Raw genomic sequence first — 22131 nt, 5'->3', positions numbered from 1 at the left:
GTTTTATTTTTTTTTTAATTATAAAATTTAGTACAAGGCATGCAATTTTACCATTTTTATTTGTTATGAAAATGCTAAAAACAAATACTTTGACCACAAACCCTGGGTGTTCAATGCCTTCAATCAAACCACTGCAATTAATATGAAATTCTAAATACAGAATATAATGCCACATAAATAGTATAACAGCCAAGTCCTGTCTAAGAAGCCATATGTTTTTTCCCATTGTTCAAAAAAAGGAGATGACTTCCCGTCACTTATGTTTCTGATTAGCAAGGTGATTTATGCCACAATCACTAAAAATGCCAGCAAGTGAATGAGAAAATGCATAGTGACTGCACCAGATGTGCACAATAAACAGGAATCCCATTGTAATCTCTGGTACTTAGTTTATATGAAGGTAATGTAGGAAACACTCTTGGATATGGCAAAGTCACTCTTTTTTTACATTTGACTATAAATGATATGAAATAAATTGTGTGTTTTATACTTTATGGCATGCATACATTGATAAATTAGGTACCGTTTTGTATCCCGACTTATCTACAAGACAAACCTGGCTAAGATCATGGGGATTAATTGCTTCAGAAGTGTGAAATGCAGCTTTTCCATTCTTTTCTGCACACTCAGTGAAGAAACAATGATTAATCACTGTTTAACTATTCTCTTGAGGATCTATAAGATTGCCAAAGCAGGACTTATCCTCATAAATCCAAAAAATACAGGTTTAGATTTGTTGCCAACACTGAAAGAACATGAACTTAAACCCATTTGTTATCAGATTAAAATAACGTCAAGGCTTTAGAACCCCACTGGTACACAATTCCCTTTTAATCTGTGACTTCAATAGGAAATTAGATCAACACATAAAATATAATGGAAGCACATGTATTTTACAAAAGTAATAATAAACATATCTTTTAAAAATGATAAAATATCCACAGCCTAGTTAAGTCAAACAACATACCACTGAACTTCAGCTGATAACCTTCCTTAGCTACATAAATACTTCAATTCCTCTGAGCTATTTATAAAAATTAAAATGCATGCTATCAGATGAAAAACATTTTCAAATGGTTATTTCACATGGAAAATGGCTACTTATTCCAAGAAATTTTATTCCAGAAGCTATAGCTGAATGACAATTATGTGGATAAAATTATTTAGTTCCAATAGTACTACCATATATATTTATAAGCCTTTATAAAGGCTGAAAATGTAAAACTCGAAGCCTATACTATATATGATCCAAAAATATGTAACATTCTGAACAGAAGTACATAAGAAGAGAGGTTTCAAATATATTCCAAGTGATTTAGGCTTTCAAAGTATCTTCAGCCAATATTCACTACACTCTGAAGAAATTAAGTAAGTCTTAAACTGAGGTGAAATTACTGTTCACTCTCTACAAAACTCTGAATACCTATTTTTATTAACTGAAACCTTATTATTTCTCAATAAAATGTTAGTATCATCATGGTCAAATCATTACAAATTAAAGATTTAAAAAATCCCCTTTAAATGAGTCAGCTGTTCATACACTACAAAGTATTACTAAGTGGGAATAACCTAAAGTAAAAATTCCAGTTTCTACGTAAAATAGAAATAGTCACTTCTCAATTATAAAGGATCCATTTTTCTATTTGTCTGATTATATGTTCATATAACTTCTCTCTTCCAATTCATGATGCTTCTTTCAGGTCTACTAAGTATCACAAAAGACTGGCAGAACTACAAGGAACAGGAGGTCAATTTCACTGTTCATTAAGTCTTCGTAAAAGTGAATAAAAGAGAAAGTGAAATAGATTCTGCATTTTCCACATTTCACTTTTATCTAGTGTTGTTTTTTCATTATCAAAAAGTGAGAGTTATGTCTATTAGACATTCAAGTGGAAAGGTTAAGAAGACAGATATACTGGTTCAGAGTTCAGTGGAGAGGTCTGGGATAAAGGAACAACTGTGGAAGTATGATGCCTCCAGTTTCATTCTTCTGTCTCAAGATTGCGTGGGCTATTTTGAGGTAGTTTATGGTTCCATACAAATTTTAAGAATATTTTTTCTATTTCTGTGAAAAATGCCCTTGGACTTCTGAGAGATTTAATTGAATCTATAGATTGCTTTGGGTGGCATGGACATTTTAACAATATTAATTCTCCCAATCCACAAGCACAGGATATCTTTCCATTTATCTGTGCTCTTCAATTCCTTTCATCAATGTCTTAGCATTTTAGTGTATAGATTTTTCACCTCCTTGGGTAAACTTACTCCTTCGCATTTTATTCTTTTTGATGCAATTGTAAATGGGATTGTTTTCTTAATTTCTCTTTCTGATAGTTCATTGTTAGTGTATAGAAATGCAACTGATTTTTTACATAAATTTTGTATCCTGCAACTTTACTGAATTCATTTGTTAGTTCTAACAGTATTTTGTGCATTCTTTAGGGTTTTCTATAAACAATATAATACTTCTGCAAAAAGGAACATTTTTATTTCTTCTTTTCCATTTGGATGCCTTTTCTTTCTTTTTCTTGCCTGATTATTTCTGGCTATAACTTTCAGTACTATATTGATTAAAAGTGGCAAGATTGAAGAAAAATCAAAAAACAAAAATACTAAAAGAAATAAAATAAATAAGTGGCACCCAGCCGGTGTGGCTGAGCAGTTGAGCATCGACCTAGGATCCAGGAGATCTCGGTTCCATACCCAGTCAGGGCACATGCCCTGGTTTCAGGCTCTATTTCCGGTAGGGGGCATGCAGGAGGCAGCCAATCAATGACTCTCTCATCAATGATGTTTCTATCTCTCTCTCTCCCCCTCCCTTCCTCTCTCTGAAATCAATAAAGACATATTTAAAACAAGCACTGGGGGGTAAGACTCATTCTCTGTATACGGGGGACATTACCTTGTTCTTCATGGCTGCTCACTGCAAAAGCACCCTGATAAATAGCCCAAGTAAAGGACAGTCAGGCCCTTGGGAGCACGGAGGGGGGGAAGGTGGCAAGTTTGGGCATTTTTGTCTTATTCATGATCTTAAAGGAAAAGCTTTCAGCTTTCACCACTGAGTGTGATGTTAGCTGTGCGTCTGCATATATAGCCTCTATTTTGTTAAGGCATGTTCCGTCTATACCCACTTTGTGTTTTTCTCATGAATGAATGTTTGTCAAAAACATGCTTTTTCTGCATTTATGAAGATGATATGATTTTTACCCTTCATTTAATTAATATGGTATTGTCACATTGATTGTGGATCTTGAACCATCCTTCAGTCTCTGGAATAAATTCCACTTGATCACAGTATATGATCTTTTTAATATATTGGTAAATTCAGTTCATTTGGGTTTGTAGAAGATTTTTACATCTGTGTTCACCAGGGATTTTGGCCTGTAATTTTCTTTTTTTATAGTGTGTTTTTCTGGTGTTGGTATCAGGGCAATGCTGGTTTCATGAAATAATTGTGGAAGTGTTGCTTCCTCTTCTATTCTTTGAAAGAGTTTGAGAAGAATTGGCATTAATTCTACTTCAAATGTTTGACAGAATTCACCAGTAAAGCCATGTGGTCCCATACTTTTCTTTGATGGGAGTTTTCTAATTAATGAGTCAATGTCCTCATAGGAAACGGTCTGTTTAGAATTATGTGTTTCTTCATGATTCAGTGTTGGTAGGTTGGGTGTTTCTAGAAATGTATCCCTTTCTTCCAGGTTGTCCAATTTGTTGGTATAAACTGTTCATGGCATTTTCTTTTGATCCTTTGTATTTTGTGGTCTCAGTTGCAATGCCTCCTCTTTCATTCCTAATTTTGAGATCTCTCTCTTTCCTTAGTACGCCTAGCTAAAGTCTATTTTATCTTTTTTTTAAAAACGGCTTAGTTTCATTGATGTTCTTTCTTGCTGTTTTAGTCTCAATTTCATTTACTTCTTTGCTCTTAATCTCCTTTCTTCTACTAACTTCATGCTTAGTTTGTTCTTTTTTATTTCTAATTTCTTGAGGTATAAAATTAGGTTGTTTATTTGAGCTCTTTTTCTTAATGTAGGAGTTTATCACTGTGAACTTCCCTCTCAGAAATGCTCTTGCTGTGTTGGATTAGGAATCATTTTTATCTTCTTTTTATTTTTCTATGTAAACCAAACTTTCTAAGACAACATATTACTGTTATAATCAGAATAAAATGCTTGCAATTTATTGAAAGGATAAAAATGTGAAATGAAATGGGAATGGGTACTAGAAGAGACCACTTTGGGGAAGTATCGGGGTTACTCTAAGCTGATATAGAGGACTAAAAAAGTTAAAAATATTTTAAACCAAGAATGAATTAAGGACATCAGCACACATATACAATTTACACAGATGGGACAAAGAAGAGAATAAAGGAATATACACCTTAGTATAAGGGATGATTCTGTCCAAGACTATCCCCTGTTCAAATTTTGAGTAACATCTGTATCTGTGTTCTTACTATAGAAGAACCAAGTAAGCGCTCTGGTATTTCCCAGCAGTTGCCCAGTTCTTGCACCAAACCATTTGATAGCTTGTGCTGAATGGACAAAGATGAGAAGCACAGAGAAGACAAGATAAAAGCAGCTTGACTAAAACCAAAAACAAACTGCCTCATTCCATTTACCTTTCTAACAAGTCAGTCATGAATACATAAATATACAAATGATGTAAGGCATGGTTTTTGAAATTACAAAAGTGATCCGTTCTTGGATAAGGAAATAAATTTAGTTATGTGACCAGCACGTATTAAATAAAACATACAAAAATCTAATAGAATAGAGCACAACAAGCACTACAGGTAGTCAGGCTAAGAATTGCTGCAAATTTTGTTTTGTTTTCATTTGTACATTTATACCTGTGGGAAATGGCTCACAAATGTAAATTTTATTTCTTACTATGGGTTGTGGTAAAAAAAAAAAAAGGGGGGGAGGATAAATAAATGCTCCCTGAGATACCTTCAACTCTAAGTTCAATCATTCTAATTTTGCTGCTCCTGTAACAAATATAATAAATGTTAAGAGGAAGGGAAGGAGAAAGGAGGGAGGGAAGAAAACGGAAAGAGATAGGGATACAAAAAGCATTCCCTAGGAAAGTGCTAAAAGTCTGCTCGTTAAAATACATTTTTAAAGCCCACCTGAAGCCTCAGATAAAAGAGAAAGAAAACAATGAGGAAAAGGAAAAAACCGGAAGCTGGTGAACAGATATGAGGTGGAGAGAAAGAGCAGGTGACGCTGAGTAACTGTGTTAGATATAAAACATTATGCCTGGAAGGAACCTATAATCTACAGTCGCAGAAGTGTACAAACACACAGGTATGCACACACACACATACAGAGTTTTTGTACATGAATCTATGGAACACATTACTATAGTATGGGTATTATTATGAAATGAATATTTATGTCCCCCCAAAACTCATGTTGAAATCTGAATTCCCAATGTAATGGTATTAGGAGTGATGCATTCGGGAGGTGATTAGGTCATGAGGGTGCAGCCCTCATGGATGAGATCAATGCCATTGTAAGAAGAGATCCCAGAGAGCTCTCCCATTCCTTCCACCATGTGAGGACACAGTGAGAAGATGGGCGCCTATGAACCACAAAGTCAGTCCTCCAGACGCAGAATCTGATGGTACCTTGATCTTGGACTTCCCAGCCTTCATAACTATGAAAAATAGTTGTTTATAGTCATCCAGTCTATGGTATTTTTGTTATAAACCCTGAACAGACTAAGACAGGTATTGATAACATTAAATTTTTAAATGTACATTTTGAGTAAATATATGCTTACCTTTTAGAAGAACTTTATTGATCCTCAAGTCTAATTGATACTTGAAAATGCATGCTCTCGTTATAGGTCAAAGATGACTTCAGGCTCAGTACAACAGGGTTCTCCAAATAAAAGTCTTAGTTGGCAAATAGGAAGGAAGTAAAGAAGAATCAGGAAATAAAAATCAGCAGAGTTCTCCTTCAACTAAGCTGCTGGAAAAACAGCAAATACCTAAAAAGAAACAAATAAAATAGCTTCAAATATTCCTATTCCAGAAGGAACCCTAAACCAAAACAAAAGTGCAAAAGTCAGGCTAAAAAAATTTATGTCATAATATGTTAGGTTCTTAGGGGACAAATGTTAGTCTAGTCATTAATCACGCTTTTCGTTATCTATTTTAACTCCAGGAAGAAAGGGAGTCATTTTATAAAACCTAAAATAAAAGGCATTATAACACTAAAGTAAAATAAAATATCCAAAAATACCTCAATATAAAACAAATCTTATACTTCATTTCACTGCAATGACATAAAAGTGTTCAAATAACAAACACACTATTCTAATACATAGTAAAAAATATCAAATACTAAAATCACATGAAATAAAAAATGGAAATTTGACATTTGAAAAAAAAATATGAAAAAAAATTCCACTGAAAGTGGATTCCAAAGCATTAATAGGATATAAAATTAAAATACAGACATGTCAGTTTAAAAATATTATTTGTGAATTAAAAATTAATTTCCATAGCCTTTTTGCCTAAATATCTCATCACTTTCAATATACTTTCACAAATCATATTTGACACAAATATATCTCTACATAAAATCAGCAAGAATGACAACTGAATTTCTTAAACAGCTATCTAATATAAGTAAAGAATTTCTTAATAAATTTACTAAACAAATTATTATCACTCTCCTCTAGATTTCATTCTATATTAGTTTACTTTACTCCCAATAACATTTTAGAGCTTATCAGGAGCTCAGCATATATACAAAAGGCAACAGTAATTAGGCAATATAATGCAAACATAAATCAATAACATAGAACTGGAAAGTATTAGGATAACAAGTAACTGAAATCTACTGAAATTCAAAAAATAAAATTCCTTAAATACATTTTAGCATCATACACTATTAAAACCAAATAACAAAATAGGATTTCTGAAGAATACAAATAAATGTAGGATGGATCTCTAGCAGATTTCCAAACAATGTTTCATGCTCTTTTTTTATATACAATTCATGTTTTGTTAAGAGAATGATTTATCACATTATAATGTAGCATTTCCTTACTTTAACTTTCAATGTCATCTGAAAAAGTTATAAACAATAAGTTTCTAAATTATATAATATGCATATGGAAAATATCTAAACATTGTCAGCAGCTCCTTGGACAGCAATATTATCACCTGGTTTTTCTGGATGGTTGAAATAAAGTTGCTAAACCCCTAAAATAAAGCATGTTTCTATTTCTCATCTTTTCCTTGTAAAAATACAGACCATTTTTATTCTATGGATGACTCTTTAAAAATGAAAGACATTCAAATATCTTTCAAATATTCCAACATGTGTATATTTGATGAATGTGTATTTATGTAACACAATATATATTGTCATGCTAACGTGTCAATACTATTCAGAGAACAATGGCTATTTCTTCAGAAAGTGTGACAGAAACCAAAAGAAAAACAAACTGACACTACAATCAGTGTCCTGAGTAGTTGTAATTTGTTTTATTTCTAAATACACACTTTATACCCAGGTCAATTTTACATTTCTTACACTGCTAGGATTGTAATTTATTTTCTTGTTCAGATAGCATATGTCCAATAAAAGATCTCATTGACATACCATCAGAGAAACCAAGAAGGGAGGAAAAAGACGACAGGCAGAACTAGGAGACACGAAGTCTATCTGTACTGTGCAACTGTATGAGACAAGCAGACTTGCTCGCAATCCATATGCAGAAGGAATGTTACCACAGTGTCACTGAAAGGATGTACCGGTTCTTTTTCTAGTTATTCTCTAGGGAATTGCATAAAGACTGAGAAATCTAGAAACAGACATACACATGCATATATAAAAATTATTGTCAGTGTATAAGTTATTGCTGCCCTGGGACTGCAATAATTTATGTAACATCTGTTTTCATATTTTTCTAATTTTTTTCTTAATTAACATGCATATTTAATGCATAAATGCTCAGACCACCTCTTTTTTCTGCTGACTGTGCCTCTTTACTTTTGAAGTTGTGTACTCCTAGGGAGAATCCAGGATAGATGGAAACCAAATCTTACTGAAAGCACTAATCTTTAAATGTAAACAAAGAAATAAAACAATTTTCAAGAAATTACTAAAATCTTAAGTGTCTTCATAAGAACATTTCAATCTGCCAACAAGTCATGCAGTAAATTAAGGTCCAAACACCAGAAAAGCACAATAAAAACATAATTCCAATATTATTTATATTAACCTTCTTGATTTCTCTTTTAACTTTTCTAAGAGTTGAGAAACCTATTACAACATCTATGATTTCTTGTCTGTAAGTTCTGGTAGGTTTTTAAATTTTTAACTTTTTACTGTATGAACACTCTTCGTATAGTAAACATCAAGACATATGTAACCAACCATTTGTTTTTTTTTTAAATATACAGTATATATCTTTATTGATTTCATGGGGGGGGAAGGAGAGGAAGAGAGAGAAACATCAATGATCAGAGAGCCGTCATTGACTGGCTGCCTCCTGCACGCCCCTGACTGGGGATCGCGCCTGCAACCTGGGCATGTACCCTGACTGGGAATAGAACCGAGATCTCCTGAATCCTAGGTTAATGCTCAACCGCTGAGCCAAGCCCAGCCAGGCACTATTACTTTTTTGAATTGTAAATTTCAAATGTTGTGCAGATGCAAGGAAAGGGGAAAGTTTTTATTCTAAAGCTCATTCAAGTACAATCAACTTCTGGAAGCTTTTAATCTGAACAGGGGAATTCAAAACTCAAAATACTACTTACATTAACTTTTAATAGAAAAAAAAAATTAGAGGCTGATCAAACCAATGCTATAATAACTAAAGAATTCCCAGATAATAATGCTTAAAATGCCAACACTGTGACTCCATCTGTACTTACCTCACTTTAGAATTACTCACTTAGTATTTTATTGCCTAGTTATGTACTTCAGTCAGTCATTTAATATTTCTCTTCTGTTGTCAGGTCTGTTTGTAGACACTGAAACTGTCTCAGCCTAAAACTTACATTTTATTTCAGGAAACAGACAGCAGTACCCAATAACCATGCCAATACATAATTGTAAACAGAGATAAATATTAAAAATATGGGCAGTGGAGAGCCATGAGACTTTATAACAGGAGACTTATTTAGTCCAGAGATCAGCAAAGACCTAAAGAAAGACTGTTTAATATGAGATCAGAAAGGTATACGAAGTGTTCCAGTCTGGGCACAGCAAGTGCAAAGGTCTAAAAGCAATTACATAAAAAGCACATCCAAAGTGAAGAAAGAGAAGCAGAGAGGCCAGTCGCGGCTAGAGAGGGAATGTATATGAAACAAAATGGGGCAGAAAAAGTCAGTAACGCAAAATTACTGGAGGATTTTAAATAAGGTATGGCAATAAATTATACATTGAAGAAATATCGAATTTGGCTGAATTATGGAGAGGGGCAAGAGAGGTGCAGGGGAGGAGTTAGATGTGAGAGGACAGTAGCTTAGATTGAGGTGATGGTGATGAAGAGAAGGCAGAAAGAGATTTATGGGATAACAACCAGCCGAGATTAGATTTTGTAGAGGATGCAGATGGGTAGCAGTTTCATTCACTGATACACAATCCCTGGAAGAAGATCCGTTTTGGGGAGACAGAGACTGAGCTTACATTTGGATGTGTTAAGGGAGGACCTGTTGAAGATGTCCTGTAGGCACTTCAATGTAAACATCTGGAGCTCTAAAAACAATCTGGAACTTTGAGAATACTCTGGGCCATATCAAATTAAGAATTTACCAGGATATGAGTAGTGTAAAAAAAAAACCGGCCTACAATCTTTTCCCAAAGGAAAATCCTATCACGCATCCAGTATCTTCCTCATTTCTAGCTATCATACCACATCAGAACAGGAAAACATATATTTCATAATTTGACAAACTCATTTAGCCTATAATTGGTTAACTCCACAAGGCATCATTTGCCTCATCTTAAGTTACTGAATAATAGCCATCATTTATTGGAATGCCCACTCTGGGACAAAACTATAAAAATATATGGAGTCGCTAATAAAGCCAGTAAGTGATAGAGGCATATTTCCAACCCAAGGTTACCTGAGTCCAAAAGCCATGTTCTTTCCACTAAAAAAGACTGTAGCATATATAGTGTTGAAGAGTCAGGGCTTTACAAGAAAGCAACCTCAGTTTCAATCCTGGCCCCAGAAGATCACTTAAGCTCTCTGACATTTCCTTACCTGCAACTCCTCCCTTGCTAAGAAGTAGTGATGTTTTAGGAAACATCTGAAGCCTCTGTCACAGTCCACTCGGTTGTGCATCACCATTAACATGACATGTTCTTTCACCAAGGAGTGGCAGTTGAGATAGGAGTTAGAGCAGCAACTAAGACTGACCTTGAAAGTTTTGGAAATTTCACAGCACAGGACATGGCAGAACATTGGGTACAGCTACTTCATTCAGCTCACCCCTGCTATTCCCTCAACCAGGGAAAAGCAGCTTCCAACAGAAGAGCCATCAGGAGACAGCCTAAAAGCTGCTATTAGAGAATTCAGCAGTGGTTCTAAAACTTTAGTGTGCATAAAAATCACCTGAGAAGCTTCGGAAAATGGAGATTCCCCAAAAGACCCTCCCCCCAAAGATTCTGATAGAGCAGTGAAACAGATGACCCTTCAGTCTTTCTAAAAGATATCTACCAGCAACAATCACTTTCCATTCTTCAGATACATCACTTCAAAATTATTTGTTAACTATATGTAATCTTAATTCAGTCCAACTAAACTGTACCCCAAAGGTTCCTTTTCAACAGAAAGAGGGATAGCCACGGCTGAGTGGCTCGATTGGAGCATCATCCCATACACCAAAATGTTTCAAGTTCAATGCCCAGTTGGGCAAGCACAGAAGGCAAATTCATTAATTTTCCTCTCTCTCCCTCCCTCCATCCTTCTACCCATCCCTCCCTCTCTCTCTCTAAAAGCATATCCTTGGGTGAGGATTAAAAAAAAGCAAGCCCAGCCAGGCGTGGCTCAGCGGCTGAGCATCGGCCTAGGATCCAGGAGATCACGGTTCGATTCCCGGTCAGGGCACATGCCCGGGTTGTGGGCTCGATCCCCAGTCAGGGGCCTGCAGGAGGCAGCCGATCAATGACGACTCTCACATCATTGATGTTTCTGTCTCTCTCTCTCCCTCCTCCTTCCTCTCTCTGAAATCAATACAGATATATTTAAAAAAAAAAAAAAAAGAGGGATGATTAAACAAAAACAGTTTTAACTGTACATAAAATGTCTCCATCAAATTTGATTTTCCTTAATACGGATTTAGTTTTATGATTAAAACTAAGTCACACACACACACATATATATATATATATCAAAAGACATAGGAATATTTAAGGAAGATGAATGGTTCATAAAGTAATTTTTGTTGCAAAAGTTAACTTTTGATTAAATAAAATATATTGTGGATTAGTAAAGAATCTTATAAATATGTCAGAGGGTCTAATACAGTAATAATTATCTCAAAAATGGAATAAGAGCTTACACACAACCCTGCTCAGTGACACCAATAGATGCTAACACTGGTACCAAAGCAGAACTCAGTACAGAAAATGTCTACTATATTTCCAGACACTCTGATCACTAAAAAGTTAAAGTATGTCCATCTTCCCTGCTACATGAACCACAGCTGTCACTTCAGAAGCATATATTACATTCACTGTCCCAGTAGCTCCAATTAACCTGACATACTGGCACAGTGAGGCAGGGCTGCTATACAGTGTCCTAGTAGCTTACAGATTCTAACAAATTACAAAACTCCAAACTTAAACACAAAGTTAACTGAATTTAATTTTTAAATTTTGAAATGTGAAGATGGATGTTATTCTTTCAAGGCTTATCAGTGAAGCTAATAAGCGTTAAAGTTTATTACATAAAGTATGAAGTTTATTCCTCCCAATCAAAGAAAATACCTACTCAGGTGTGTTTGTTTTGCTTTGGTTTTTTACTTCATGACTTACATCAGGACTATGATCGAGAACAGAATGTTACAGATAATAAAGTTGCTTGAAAAAGAACTTAGGCAACCATAAAGTCATACTCTACCATGATATTGATACTTAAATGGATTGATACTTAAATTATCTCATTTAATGCCTCTCACCTTCACCCCACAACCACCACCAAAACAACAACAACAAAAAACAACTAAGAGGAACTTAAAGACACTGACTTGCCCAAGATCTAATCACTAACAAAGGATAAAGCTGGAATTTAAACCCAGAATATGAACCCTGAGTCTGCATGCTCTTACATCATGCTAAATTAATTTAAAGACAACTATGAGCGTAATTTACCTGACCATTACTCACTCATGAATACCCTTAACTTTATAAAACTTTATACAGAAAACTATCCAAATCTACTGACACAATATAAATCTGTTTCTCTGGCTTTTATGGTAAATGAAAATTTTCCAAATTATCCTAATAAAACATATCTCCCAAAATTACTCTTCATCGTGTAATAGTAAGTAACATTATTTTCTCCCAAACAGTGATGCTCATTTTTCACTAAACAGTTGGTCCAGTACTTAAGATCCCACAGTACACTAAGCTCCAGGTAAAACAGAAACCTGCAAAAGAGAATTTTGTACAATGCAAAAGAGAACTTTTTGTGACGTGAAGATTCTCTTTTAATATTTCTCCGGATCCCATCAAGACATAGTGTCTCTTCTCTAAATCCTGGTTCCATTTAGGATCAAGCTCTGGGTACCAAGTTCAAATTAGCTTAAGAATAAGAAACAGATTAGCCTCAATCCCTCTGTGTAAATGAACCAAAAGATGTTGGGTCAATTCTGAGAGTTGTTCTGAGCATTTGAGTTTCATTTCAATCTTAAAAGACCAGTGTAAATGCCCATGACAAGTTAGAAAATTCCAGGAACTGTGGTTTCCCTAAGCAAGCTGCAGATTCAACCTTACACCAAGAGATGGAAAACTCCCTTAAGACTGTGTTACTCTTTGTCCGTTTGCAGTGGCAGATATAAGACATGGACTTTCCAAAGTAGACATCCTTCATAGTACAATAAGGACACAAGCATATTTGTAATTAAAGTATTTCCTTCTTTTAAGTATGTTCTGTAACTAGAATGAAAATAAATAAGATTTCTGAAGTAATACTTTTAGACAAAACAGGCTAAAACTTTAAGCACTGTCCATAATTTTATTTTGTATTCTAAACTCTCAGTCCCAGACTTATTCAATTATTTAACATCTCATTAACTACTCCTCCTTATGTTATTCCATTTGTTTGAGTTCCTTTTTTAAAAAATTTATTGCCTTTTAGTAACATCACCTGCCTGTCACCTTTTATCCAATAAACACTGTAATTTATCTTGTTCAAACTGTGCAAAAAGAAAAATTTGAACCATACTTGACTGCAATGGAGGAAAGTCTATGAAAAGTAGTCACTGTCCCAAGTGATTCTAGAATTCTGAGGAAATTTTAGTTCTCTGAAAACAGTGGTGAGCAAAACTAATTAAAACCAGAGAGAGAACAGATTATAAATTAGCTCTACAAAGGACTCACTTATTTAAAATCTATTTTTTCTGCTTTGTAGCTCAGGACTTCCCCATCACTTACTTTAATACCAAACCACTGTTCCTTTATTAATCTCACTGCCTATTATCTGCTTCTCAAAAAGGAATAAAGGAAATCTAAACTAGATAATGTTGCTAATTATTAGCAGCATAGGAAAAAATGGCTGAATCCATGATTGGGTACTTAGCATTTTAGAAAGATAATTCCAATGGAGGTATAGAGTACTAACAACAAAACTAGTATATAAGCTACGGAAACGGAAGATTGAGGGACAAAAGAACATGAGAAACATGGTCGTACCTAGACATACAAATGGAAGAAAAATAAGCTTAGTAAATTCCCAAGGTTTATACTCTTAGGAGTTAGGTTGCTTACTTGGGCCATGAGAGGAGTAACAAAAAGGCAGAAAGAGGAAGAGATAAGAACAAAAGTTGCCTTAGGGAGCAAAGGTGCATACTGTATCACTTCAAATGCACACCCACCTCAGGGTTTTGCACCCCTATAAAGATGGGGGGTGAAAGAAGAAATGAATGAATGATCTCCAATTTAATTTTGCTAACTTTTATAACATTAAGTAATTTGAATTCACGGACTAAACTTTAGAAAGTAGATGTCGCCACTAATTCTACATGTATTAGATTTCATTTTAGTTTTGAAAGTCTCCTTATTTCTAAACAACACTATAACAAGCCTAGAAATCTCTCCAATTGAGTAAGTACTCTCTTTAAATAGTTGCTCTATAAGGTTAAAAGACTATAAACTGGTAAAATGAAAAGAAGACAATCATAAATATGATATAGTATACCAAAACTTTTGGTTTTATTACCAAACTTTTGATTTATAACTAAAATGGGTTATAAAATTGTTTTTAAAAAATAATGCTTTTTATTTTGGATACCAGAAGTCCAACAAGAACTATGGGGCAATTGATTATTAATCTCTAAGGTCAGAAGTCCAAATAAGGCACCTGATTCCTAGGATATTTAAAAAAACACACCACCACCTAAAGTCAGTCTTTTAAGAAATGATCCTCGGCCCTGGCTGAATAGCTCAGTTGGTTGGAGTGTTGTCCCAATACACCAAGGTTTGCGGGTTCAATCCCCAGTCAGTGCACATGCAAAAGTCAACCAATGAGTGCGTAAGTAGAGCAAGGAGTCGACGTTTTTCTCTCTCAAATCAATAAACAAACATTCTAAACACAGAAATAATCCTTGAAGTCTTTGGTGTTTACCTTACAGTTATTTCTCTCATTCAACTGAAAAGAAGGGAGAAGTGACAGTAAATGCATGTTCAGCTACCATGCCCCTACAAGGACAGACTTCAGTAAGGCTACTGAAGCCTTTAAAAAGGCTGGTGCCCTACTCAGCGTCAGCAGCGCATCCTCCCCGGCCTCCCTGGCCTAGTACTGAACCACTCACTGCATGAGTTGAGTGAATGCTAGGCCATCCGCCAGAGCAGTGTTTGTGGAAGGAAAAAAAGCTCTAGAGTTACCCGATCTAAAATTGTTGTTGCTTTATAAACGATGGCCTAAATACTCCTTCAAATACTACTTTATCTCACTGAAGACATTCAGAAGTGTCCTCATCTAAAGACTACCAACATGTACAATGTACTTTTAAACTTAAAACAGCCCTTCTGAGCAATGCTTGGTGATATTTCTTTCTCAGCCCATGATACTTAGGGTGACAGTGAGGGTGCGTGGATGATGTCCTAAAAGTAAGGCTTTTCTTTGTGGTTTTTAGAAAATGTCATTTTATTTACTTCCCAGTAACAACTCTATGAAAAAGTCTTATCATCATTATTCCCAATTGCACAGATGAAGAAATATAGACACTGTTAATTAAACATATTTAATATCACACAGTTAATCATTGGTATTTAACCTCACTGTGACACTTCACAAGCTATATCCTTTACACAACCTTACAATGCCTTCAAGTACACTTATGAGTAATGTAAGTAAAAATCAGGTGGTGAGTTAAAGTGATTTATCTCCATCTCACTGGAGTACCTTGGAAACCTACCATCAAAAGTGAAATTTGTGTCCCCTTTGACCATGAACCATGGCCTCATAACACTAAAAAATCTGTGATTTGTGAAGCTCAGACACTGATTTCCCTTCACTAATTTTCATTCTGAAATACATTATATCTTATATTCAGTACTACAAGAAAGCTCGCTCTAAAACTATACCTAGCCAAGCTCTGTACTTTAGTCAGTGTGACAGACATTAATTCAAAATTCTTAAATGACTAATTCCTAGATAGTTTTCAATATATTATCTTTGACAGACCATACATATATACATATACAGCTGAGAATCAGACCTTTTTAATGGCATTTCTTCCCAAATATTCCTGAAGCCATTGTACAAGTTGGCCAGTCAAAGTCAAAATATGTCCTAAGCTTCATTTGTATAGGTGTGCAATGAATATAGGTAAATGCCATAAGAAATCTCCAAATATAAAATTACCATACTAAGAACAATTGGGAGCAAAACTAGAAAATTTACATCTGTGGTTTATCTTCAACTCATTCCCAAAGTTGACATAGCCAATTGGAAAGAGTTCCAAAGAGCTTATTAAAGTACTTCCTGAAGCCATTCCAGATTTTCCCTACAAAGAGCTTGTCACTCTTTCCAGGGAACTAGATTTATTTTAACACCTAACAGAGTTCCTTGGTCAAACATGTTTCAAATGGGACACTAAATTTCAGATAAGCCACCACTTATACCTCTTACAACAAAGGAATAATGTCGACCGAAAACAACACTCACACGGTATATATGGTTGGTAAATCATTTCAATTCTCAAGTACAATAATTAAAAAGATAGCAACATTCAAAATAAAAATCACTGTGATGTTTCTTTTGACTGTGACTACTCTATTTTGACCTTTGGTAGTTTAGTCTATTATAAGTGTTATTTAACCAAGATTTGATGCCTAGAAACCACTTCACATAACATTACTCTATTAATCTGCTAAGAACCTTGATAGTTTAAGTTCAACTTAGTCTCAGGCTTCCACATGCCCAAAACAACCATCTTTAGATAGTAAAGTTGTCTTCTGGGATCATCTTTCTTCTTAAACAAAAACCTCTCATTGGAGCAAAAACTCTCTGCAAAGCAGTGGAACTGAACTAGGATGGACTGGAGCTCCCAGCTTCACATGATTAACAACATCAGGGTGTCTTTGCATGAATGAGCAACTCATTAACTGGATATTTTTAACTCAATTGTAAGCAATGCACTGAACTACATATACTAAAACTGTCTAGTTTACCTGGCATCTTAAGCAATCAAAATTCTGCTCAATTTCTGATTTTTAGAACTAAAAGTACCATTTTAATCATCCCACAAATGTTAAATTATGTTTGGAAGAGTTTGTTTGGGCACAGAGAACAGGACCAAATGTTTTAAATAGGAAAAAAATAGTCTTTTAGTAACCAGAAACTTTGATCATATAGGAAAACAAAGTTCCTCATATGTGGGGGTTCATTTTATCAACTTCTGTGATTAAAGAGCAAAATGTGCTTCATTTTGGGGAGGTATAACAGTAAACATTACCATGTATATGTTAACATGCTCAACTGCAACAGACAAATCTTGTGAGGTTTATGTGAGTTAAGGAAAAAAAAGAGGCTTTGTTAACATCCAATAATGCTATACAGAAATTATATTTATCTATGTATAATAATAGATGTTTTCATGATGCTGAATAGACTTTTTCTCACAAAGATAAAGATCATTCACCAAATTATTGTTGACTACTAACTACATTATACTCTGAAAAGAAATGATAAATCATACAAGCCTGCTCTATAGTTCTAGGCACATTTATTTTGCTAGTCTCCCTCTTCTAAACTGTGATAGTCTAGAATAGCGATTTTCAACTCGCGTACCACAGCAGGCACAATGACGTGCCCAAGAATTTTTAAAACATGCAACACCTGACTATTCCGTCAGGAGCACTGACCTCTTTTCCCTTATACTGTCAAATAAAAAAATGAAAGCAGCCAACACAAGGATAGCCACCCTGTGTGAATGAGTCGAAATCATACCTATTTTTTTTGTCAGATCTGCAAAAATATATTTTTTGGTGTGCCGCAGAATTTTAGTAATTGGTTTATATGTACCATGAGAGGAAAAAGGTTGAAAACTGCTGAATTAGAACACAAGAAAAATAGGTTTCTTATTCCATCACTATCCTACTGCCCTCTTCTCTGCCCCTCCCCCAGTAGGGTCAATCTAATTTTCATCAAGTATTTTTATTCTATTATTTTACTCAAATCTTTATAGCTATGATATATGGAACATAAGAATATTATGATTAATGCTAAAGCAAAATAAAAAACTGATACATTATTTTTAATAAGGAAAATTATGATTAGTGATTATTAATTTATATGAAAATTTTAGCATATAAAACTTTTAGAAAAATAATTAGCATAAGAAATGTTTAATTGAATGTAATTAAATATGACAGACTATTCTTCACAAGAGAAAAGTCAAATATAGCACTTTATAATAGTAAACTTTTATAAGGTTCAATTCAGGCATTTTTTTAAATCTTTCTATTAAAATCAAAGCATACACTTTGACACACAGGTCATTTCTATACTGAACAAAAACAATAACCAAAAATAACCCAAAACTAGTAAATCATAACACTACCTCTAAAGAAAATCTTGATACATACCCATAGCTTCAGGTAAGACAGCAAATCCCTACTCTGATTATGCTGCAGAACATAAGAAAGAGGGAAAAACTAAAAAGAAATAGCTTAATCAAATTCCCCTCCAACAGTTAATTCAATTTTACTGAAGAGAATGATTAACCATGTAAAAGCTGCTATCGCTATTAAAATTAAATCAGGCATTTTCCAGAACATCTCTTTGGGAAGTAATATACAGGTAATATCTCAGAGAAGAGAAGTGATCTAAAAAGTCAGGTAATTATTTATTAAAGTAATAATTTTTTAAACCTTCATTATTTGCAAGAAGTTAAAAGATTATCATTAGACTGAGGTAATTACAACCCATTAATACAAACTACAATTTAAAATATTTCCCAATAACATCTAGTGTGCACTATAAAAATTCCACACATGGCAGTGAATAAAAATGGAATAGAGATTTAACCCAATTTAAAGTTTTACACATTGAGCTATGGTGCCCTGTAGCACCCCTTGAAAGCAGCATATACTTTTACTTGGAACTCTATATAAATCTGAATCCACATTATCTGTCTTTCTGTACTCATTCTAATTAACAACTTAATGTACCTGCACCTAACTATAAATGTTTTCTTTTTTATATCGGAAATCTGCAATTATCAGAGATTGTGAAGGAAAAGAAACACAGGTTGAGCTTAAAGGAAAAATAAGAAAACTAGAGTACATTCACAAATTTATAGCTGACCCTCTCAGTCCTGTTTCATTCCTGTTGACCCGCCTTCTACAGAGCTGCCATCAGTACCACAGACTATGGGATTCAGAACAGGACATACAGTCATCAGGAGAAAAACAATTGCTCATTTCTTGGAGAACAAACTAATAATCTTTTTGCTTACCATGTTTACTGAAGGTCTTATGTTATTAAAATACTGCATATTACGCAACCCCTTAGGAGCTAAGCTATCAGGTCATTTCATTAGATTCAGGAAAAAATATTTTTATAATTTTCAGCACCATTCATGATTTTTAAAATTATTACTTTTTAACTATTAAAAAAGAAAACTAGCTTAAAGTGATGAAGTGAATGAAATGAATCTTTCCAAAAATCTGTAAGAAATAGAATACATAACGGTGACACATCAGAAGCCAATATCATGCACTAATATTAGCATTTAATACCTCTTAACAAAGCTCCTAAAAGGGTTAGCTTCCTAACTAGTCTCCCACTTGTAGCACCTTCCCCTTTTTTCCCAATCTAACCAAGTACTGCAAATAGATCTGATCATCTCATTTACTTATGAGCACCCAATAACCACCCAAACTCCTCATTCTTGCAATCAGTATCCTTGAAAATGGAGCTGTACGGTTACATGTACTATTAGTTATATTCCTCCACTTTATATATTCTACCAAATATAACATTTCTACTGTTTACTCATCATGTTTCTTCTGGCTTACAGGGTCCCACTTTCCTTCAGACTAGAGAAAACTGGAGGGAGTAGAGAGTTAAATTCAACAGAACCTGATAATGCAGTAGATAAAGGTGATGAGTCAAAAGAAGAATTAGAATAACACTCAGATTTGTAGCACATAAAATAAGATATATGATGATGTCACTTAAATAAAACTGGAGGCATTTGACAGAAAGGGTTAGAACTTACACTGTTAAGTGACTTAGACATCTCAAAGTGGAAATGGATCCCAGATAGGCAGGTAGACATGTAGGTCTTAATCTCAGAAGACAGGTGTAGATTGGAGATGTCACTCTCAGAATTACTGCAATATAGATGATAATTTAAGCCACAGGTTTGCTTAGAAAGCTAATATAAATAGAGTTCAAAAAGAAGGCAAAATAGACCTTTTTTAAAGGCCTAAAACATGCTGCTAGAAGCCAAGTAGAGAAGGAAGAACTGGACTGAAAAGGAACAAGCAGAAGACTGTGATTTTTTAGAAGCTAAGGGGGAAAGTACACTTAGAAGAAGGCATGGTCTGCAATGTTGAATAATACTGAAAAGAAAAGTATGAAAGTAAGAGAAAGATAGAAAAAACAAAGTCCACTAGATTTAATAACACAGAGGTCTCAATGATGGCCTTAATTTCGACAATGGAGAAGCTGGAGTGGAGTTGTTTGAGGAAGGTAGGAAGCAAGGAAAGGAAGGTGAAAAGATGACAGTGGGAATTCCTTCAGAAAGTATCGCTACGAAACGGAAAGGAAGTGTTATGGAGAATTATACATGATAATACCACAATGTGTGTAAAGCACTTCAAACAGTGCACTGACACACGCACGCAGTTCCCTTTTCCCCAGCGACAGCCTGCAATGCAGCGTTACTCGTTCTTACTAAGGTCAGGAAAGGGCAAGAACACCCACTATGCCACTACCACTTCTTACTGGACATATCAGTCAATGAAATCAAACTTGAGAAAACCATTAAAAACATAAAAAATAAAAATTGGGAAAGAAAAACAATACATTAGAGAAAAAAACTGTAGGCAGAAAAATGCTAAAGGAAAAGATAATAATGGTCTTTTAAAAAAAAAGATGCTATGGAGAATGCTAAATTGTATTAAGCTACAACAGGCTGTCAGATCTTTTAGTAAATCAGTGTACCCTGTGATTCTCCTAAACGAGATCAAAGTATACAGTGCTTTCCAAACTTATTTGACATGGGATCTTTTTACTCAGTATCTTCTGGGAAAAATATACCATAGAACATAACTTTGGAAATCCTGACTACACTACACCTGGGAGAAAACATCAGAATATCTGGAATGTGATAACGCACTTCAAAACAAAAAGAAACCACCCGCTTAACATTAGCAGGGTCAAGTGAAGCTTCCCACATACAATACAAAGTAGCTACTGATTCTAATTGCAGTTATAAAGACCCAAATCCTGTAAGTTCTTGGTTAAATACCTGCCTACTTCAGGGCCCCACTAAAGTTCTGATGTGAGTTTCCATTGCCTCCTCCAACTCTTGAACTGCAGATAACCAACTTTAATATCAGCTTCCCGCAATCAAAACACACCAGAGAGCAAATAAAAGGTTCTGACTGAAAAGCATTATAGCAATGTTTCTCAAATTTCAATGTGCATTCAATGTGAATTATGATAAAAAGGTAAATTCTGATTTAGTAGATATGGGGTTGCTAGCAAGCTCTCAGGTAACACCAATGTTACTGAACTACACTCTGCACTTTGGGTGAGGGTTCCAGGAACCTCAGGACAAAAAGTTGAGGCCCCTAACTTGTTAAGTATCCAATAGCTCAATAGCTGTGTCTTTCAAGCCGCTTCTCAAAGGTCTAATTCTCCCATAGGAAAATACTTAAGCTTTCATTCATTTATAAAGATAGAAACTGTGTACAATAAAAACAAGATACTAAAATCATTATTATCTGCTGATGATCATTTTTCTTTAGAAATAGCAGTTTTCTGCAGATAGCCATATAAGTGCATGTATAAAATCACTTTTCAGTCTAAACCCTCATTCTATTTCCAAATGTCCACACCAACAATGAAGAAGTGATTTCTATGGTGGTCAGGAATTGTTCCCAACTTCACCGACTTACAAGGCTGAAAAGAGAAACTATTACTGCCATGCCTCCACCCAAGAAAGACATATATAAAGCCAACATCTTTCTCAATGATTTACTGAAAGCAGCAGCTCATTGTAATAAAACCATCCCAAAACATACAACTGATTAAACATACCGCTATGGTGGGCCTATCCAACAGCTGATCAAAATCATTCAAGATTTTTATTCTTACAGATTTTCTTTCAGGCTTTGAGAATTTTTCCCCATTTTATACTTTTAGCTTGATATTGAAATCATAGAACTAAAGAAAAAAGGATTAAGTCTACATAATAAA

General features: G+C 34.6%; 1 protein-coding gene across 1 annotated transcript in view; it reads right to left on the bottom strand.

Annotated features, from left to right (window-relative positions):
* TBC1D5 (TBC1 domain family member 5) overlaps positions 1–22131 on the bottom strand; it is a 362705-nt gene that overhangs the window by 275899 nt on the left and 64675 nt on the right. The window contains exon 3 of the mRNA XM_087824924.1: positions 5785–5994. The gene's annotated coding sequence lies outside the window, so the exon portion shown is untranslated. The remainder of the gene's footprint in view (positions 1–5784; positions 5995–22131) is intronic.

This window comes from Miniopterus natalensis, chromosome 15 (genome assembly GCF_054644295.1).
Source record: "Miniopterus natalensis isolate mMinNat1 chromosome 15, mMinNat1.hap1, whole genome shotgun sequence".
NCBI lineage: Eukaryota > Metazoa > Chordata > Mammalia > Chiroptera > Miniopteridae > Miniopterus > Miniopterus natalensis.
Note: the sequence above shows the minus strand (reverse complement) of the source record. Positions and strands in the feature narration are given on the sequence as shown.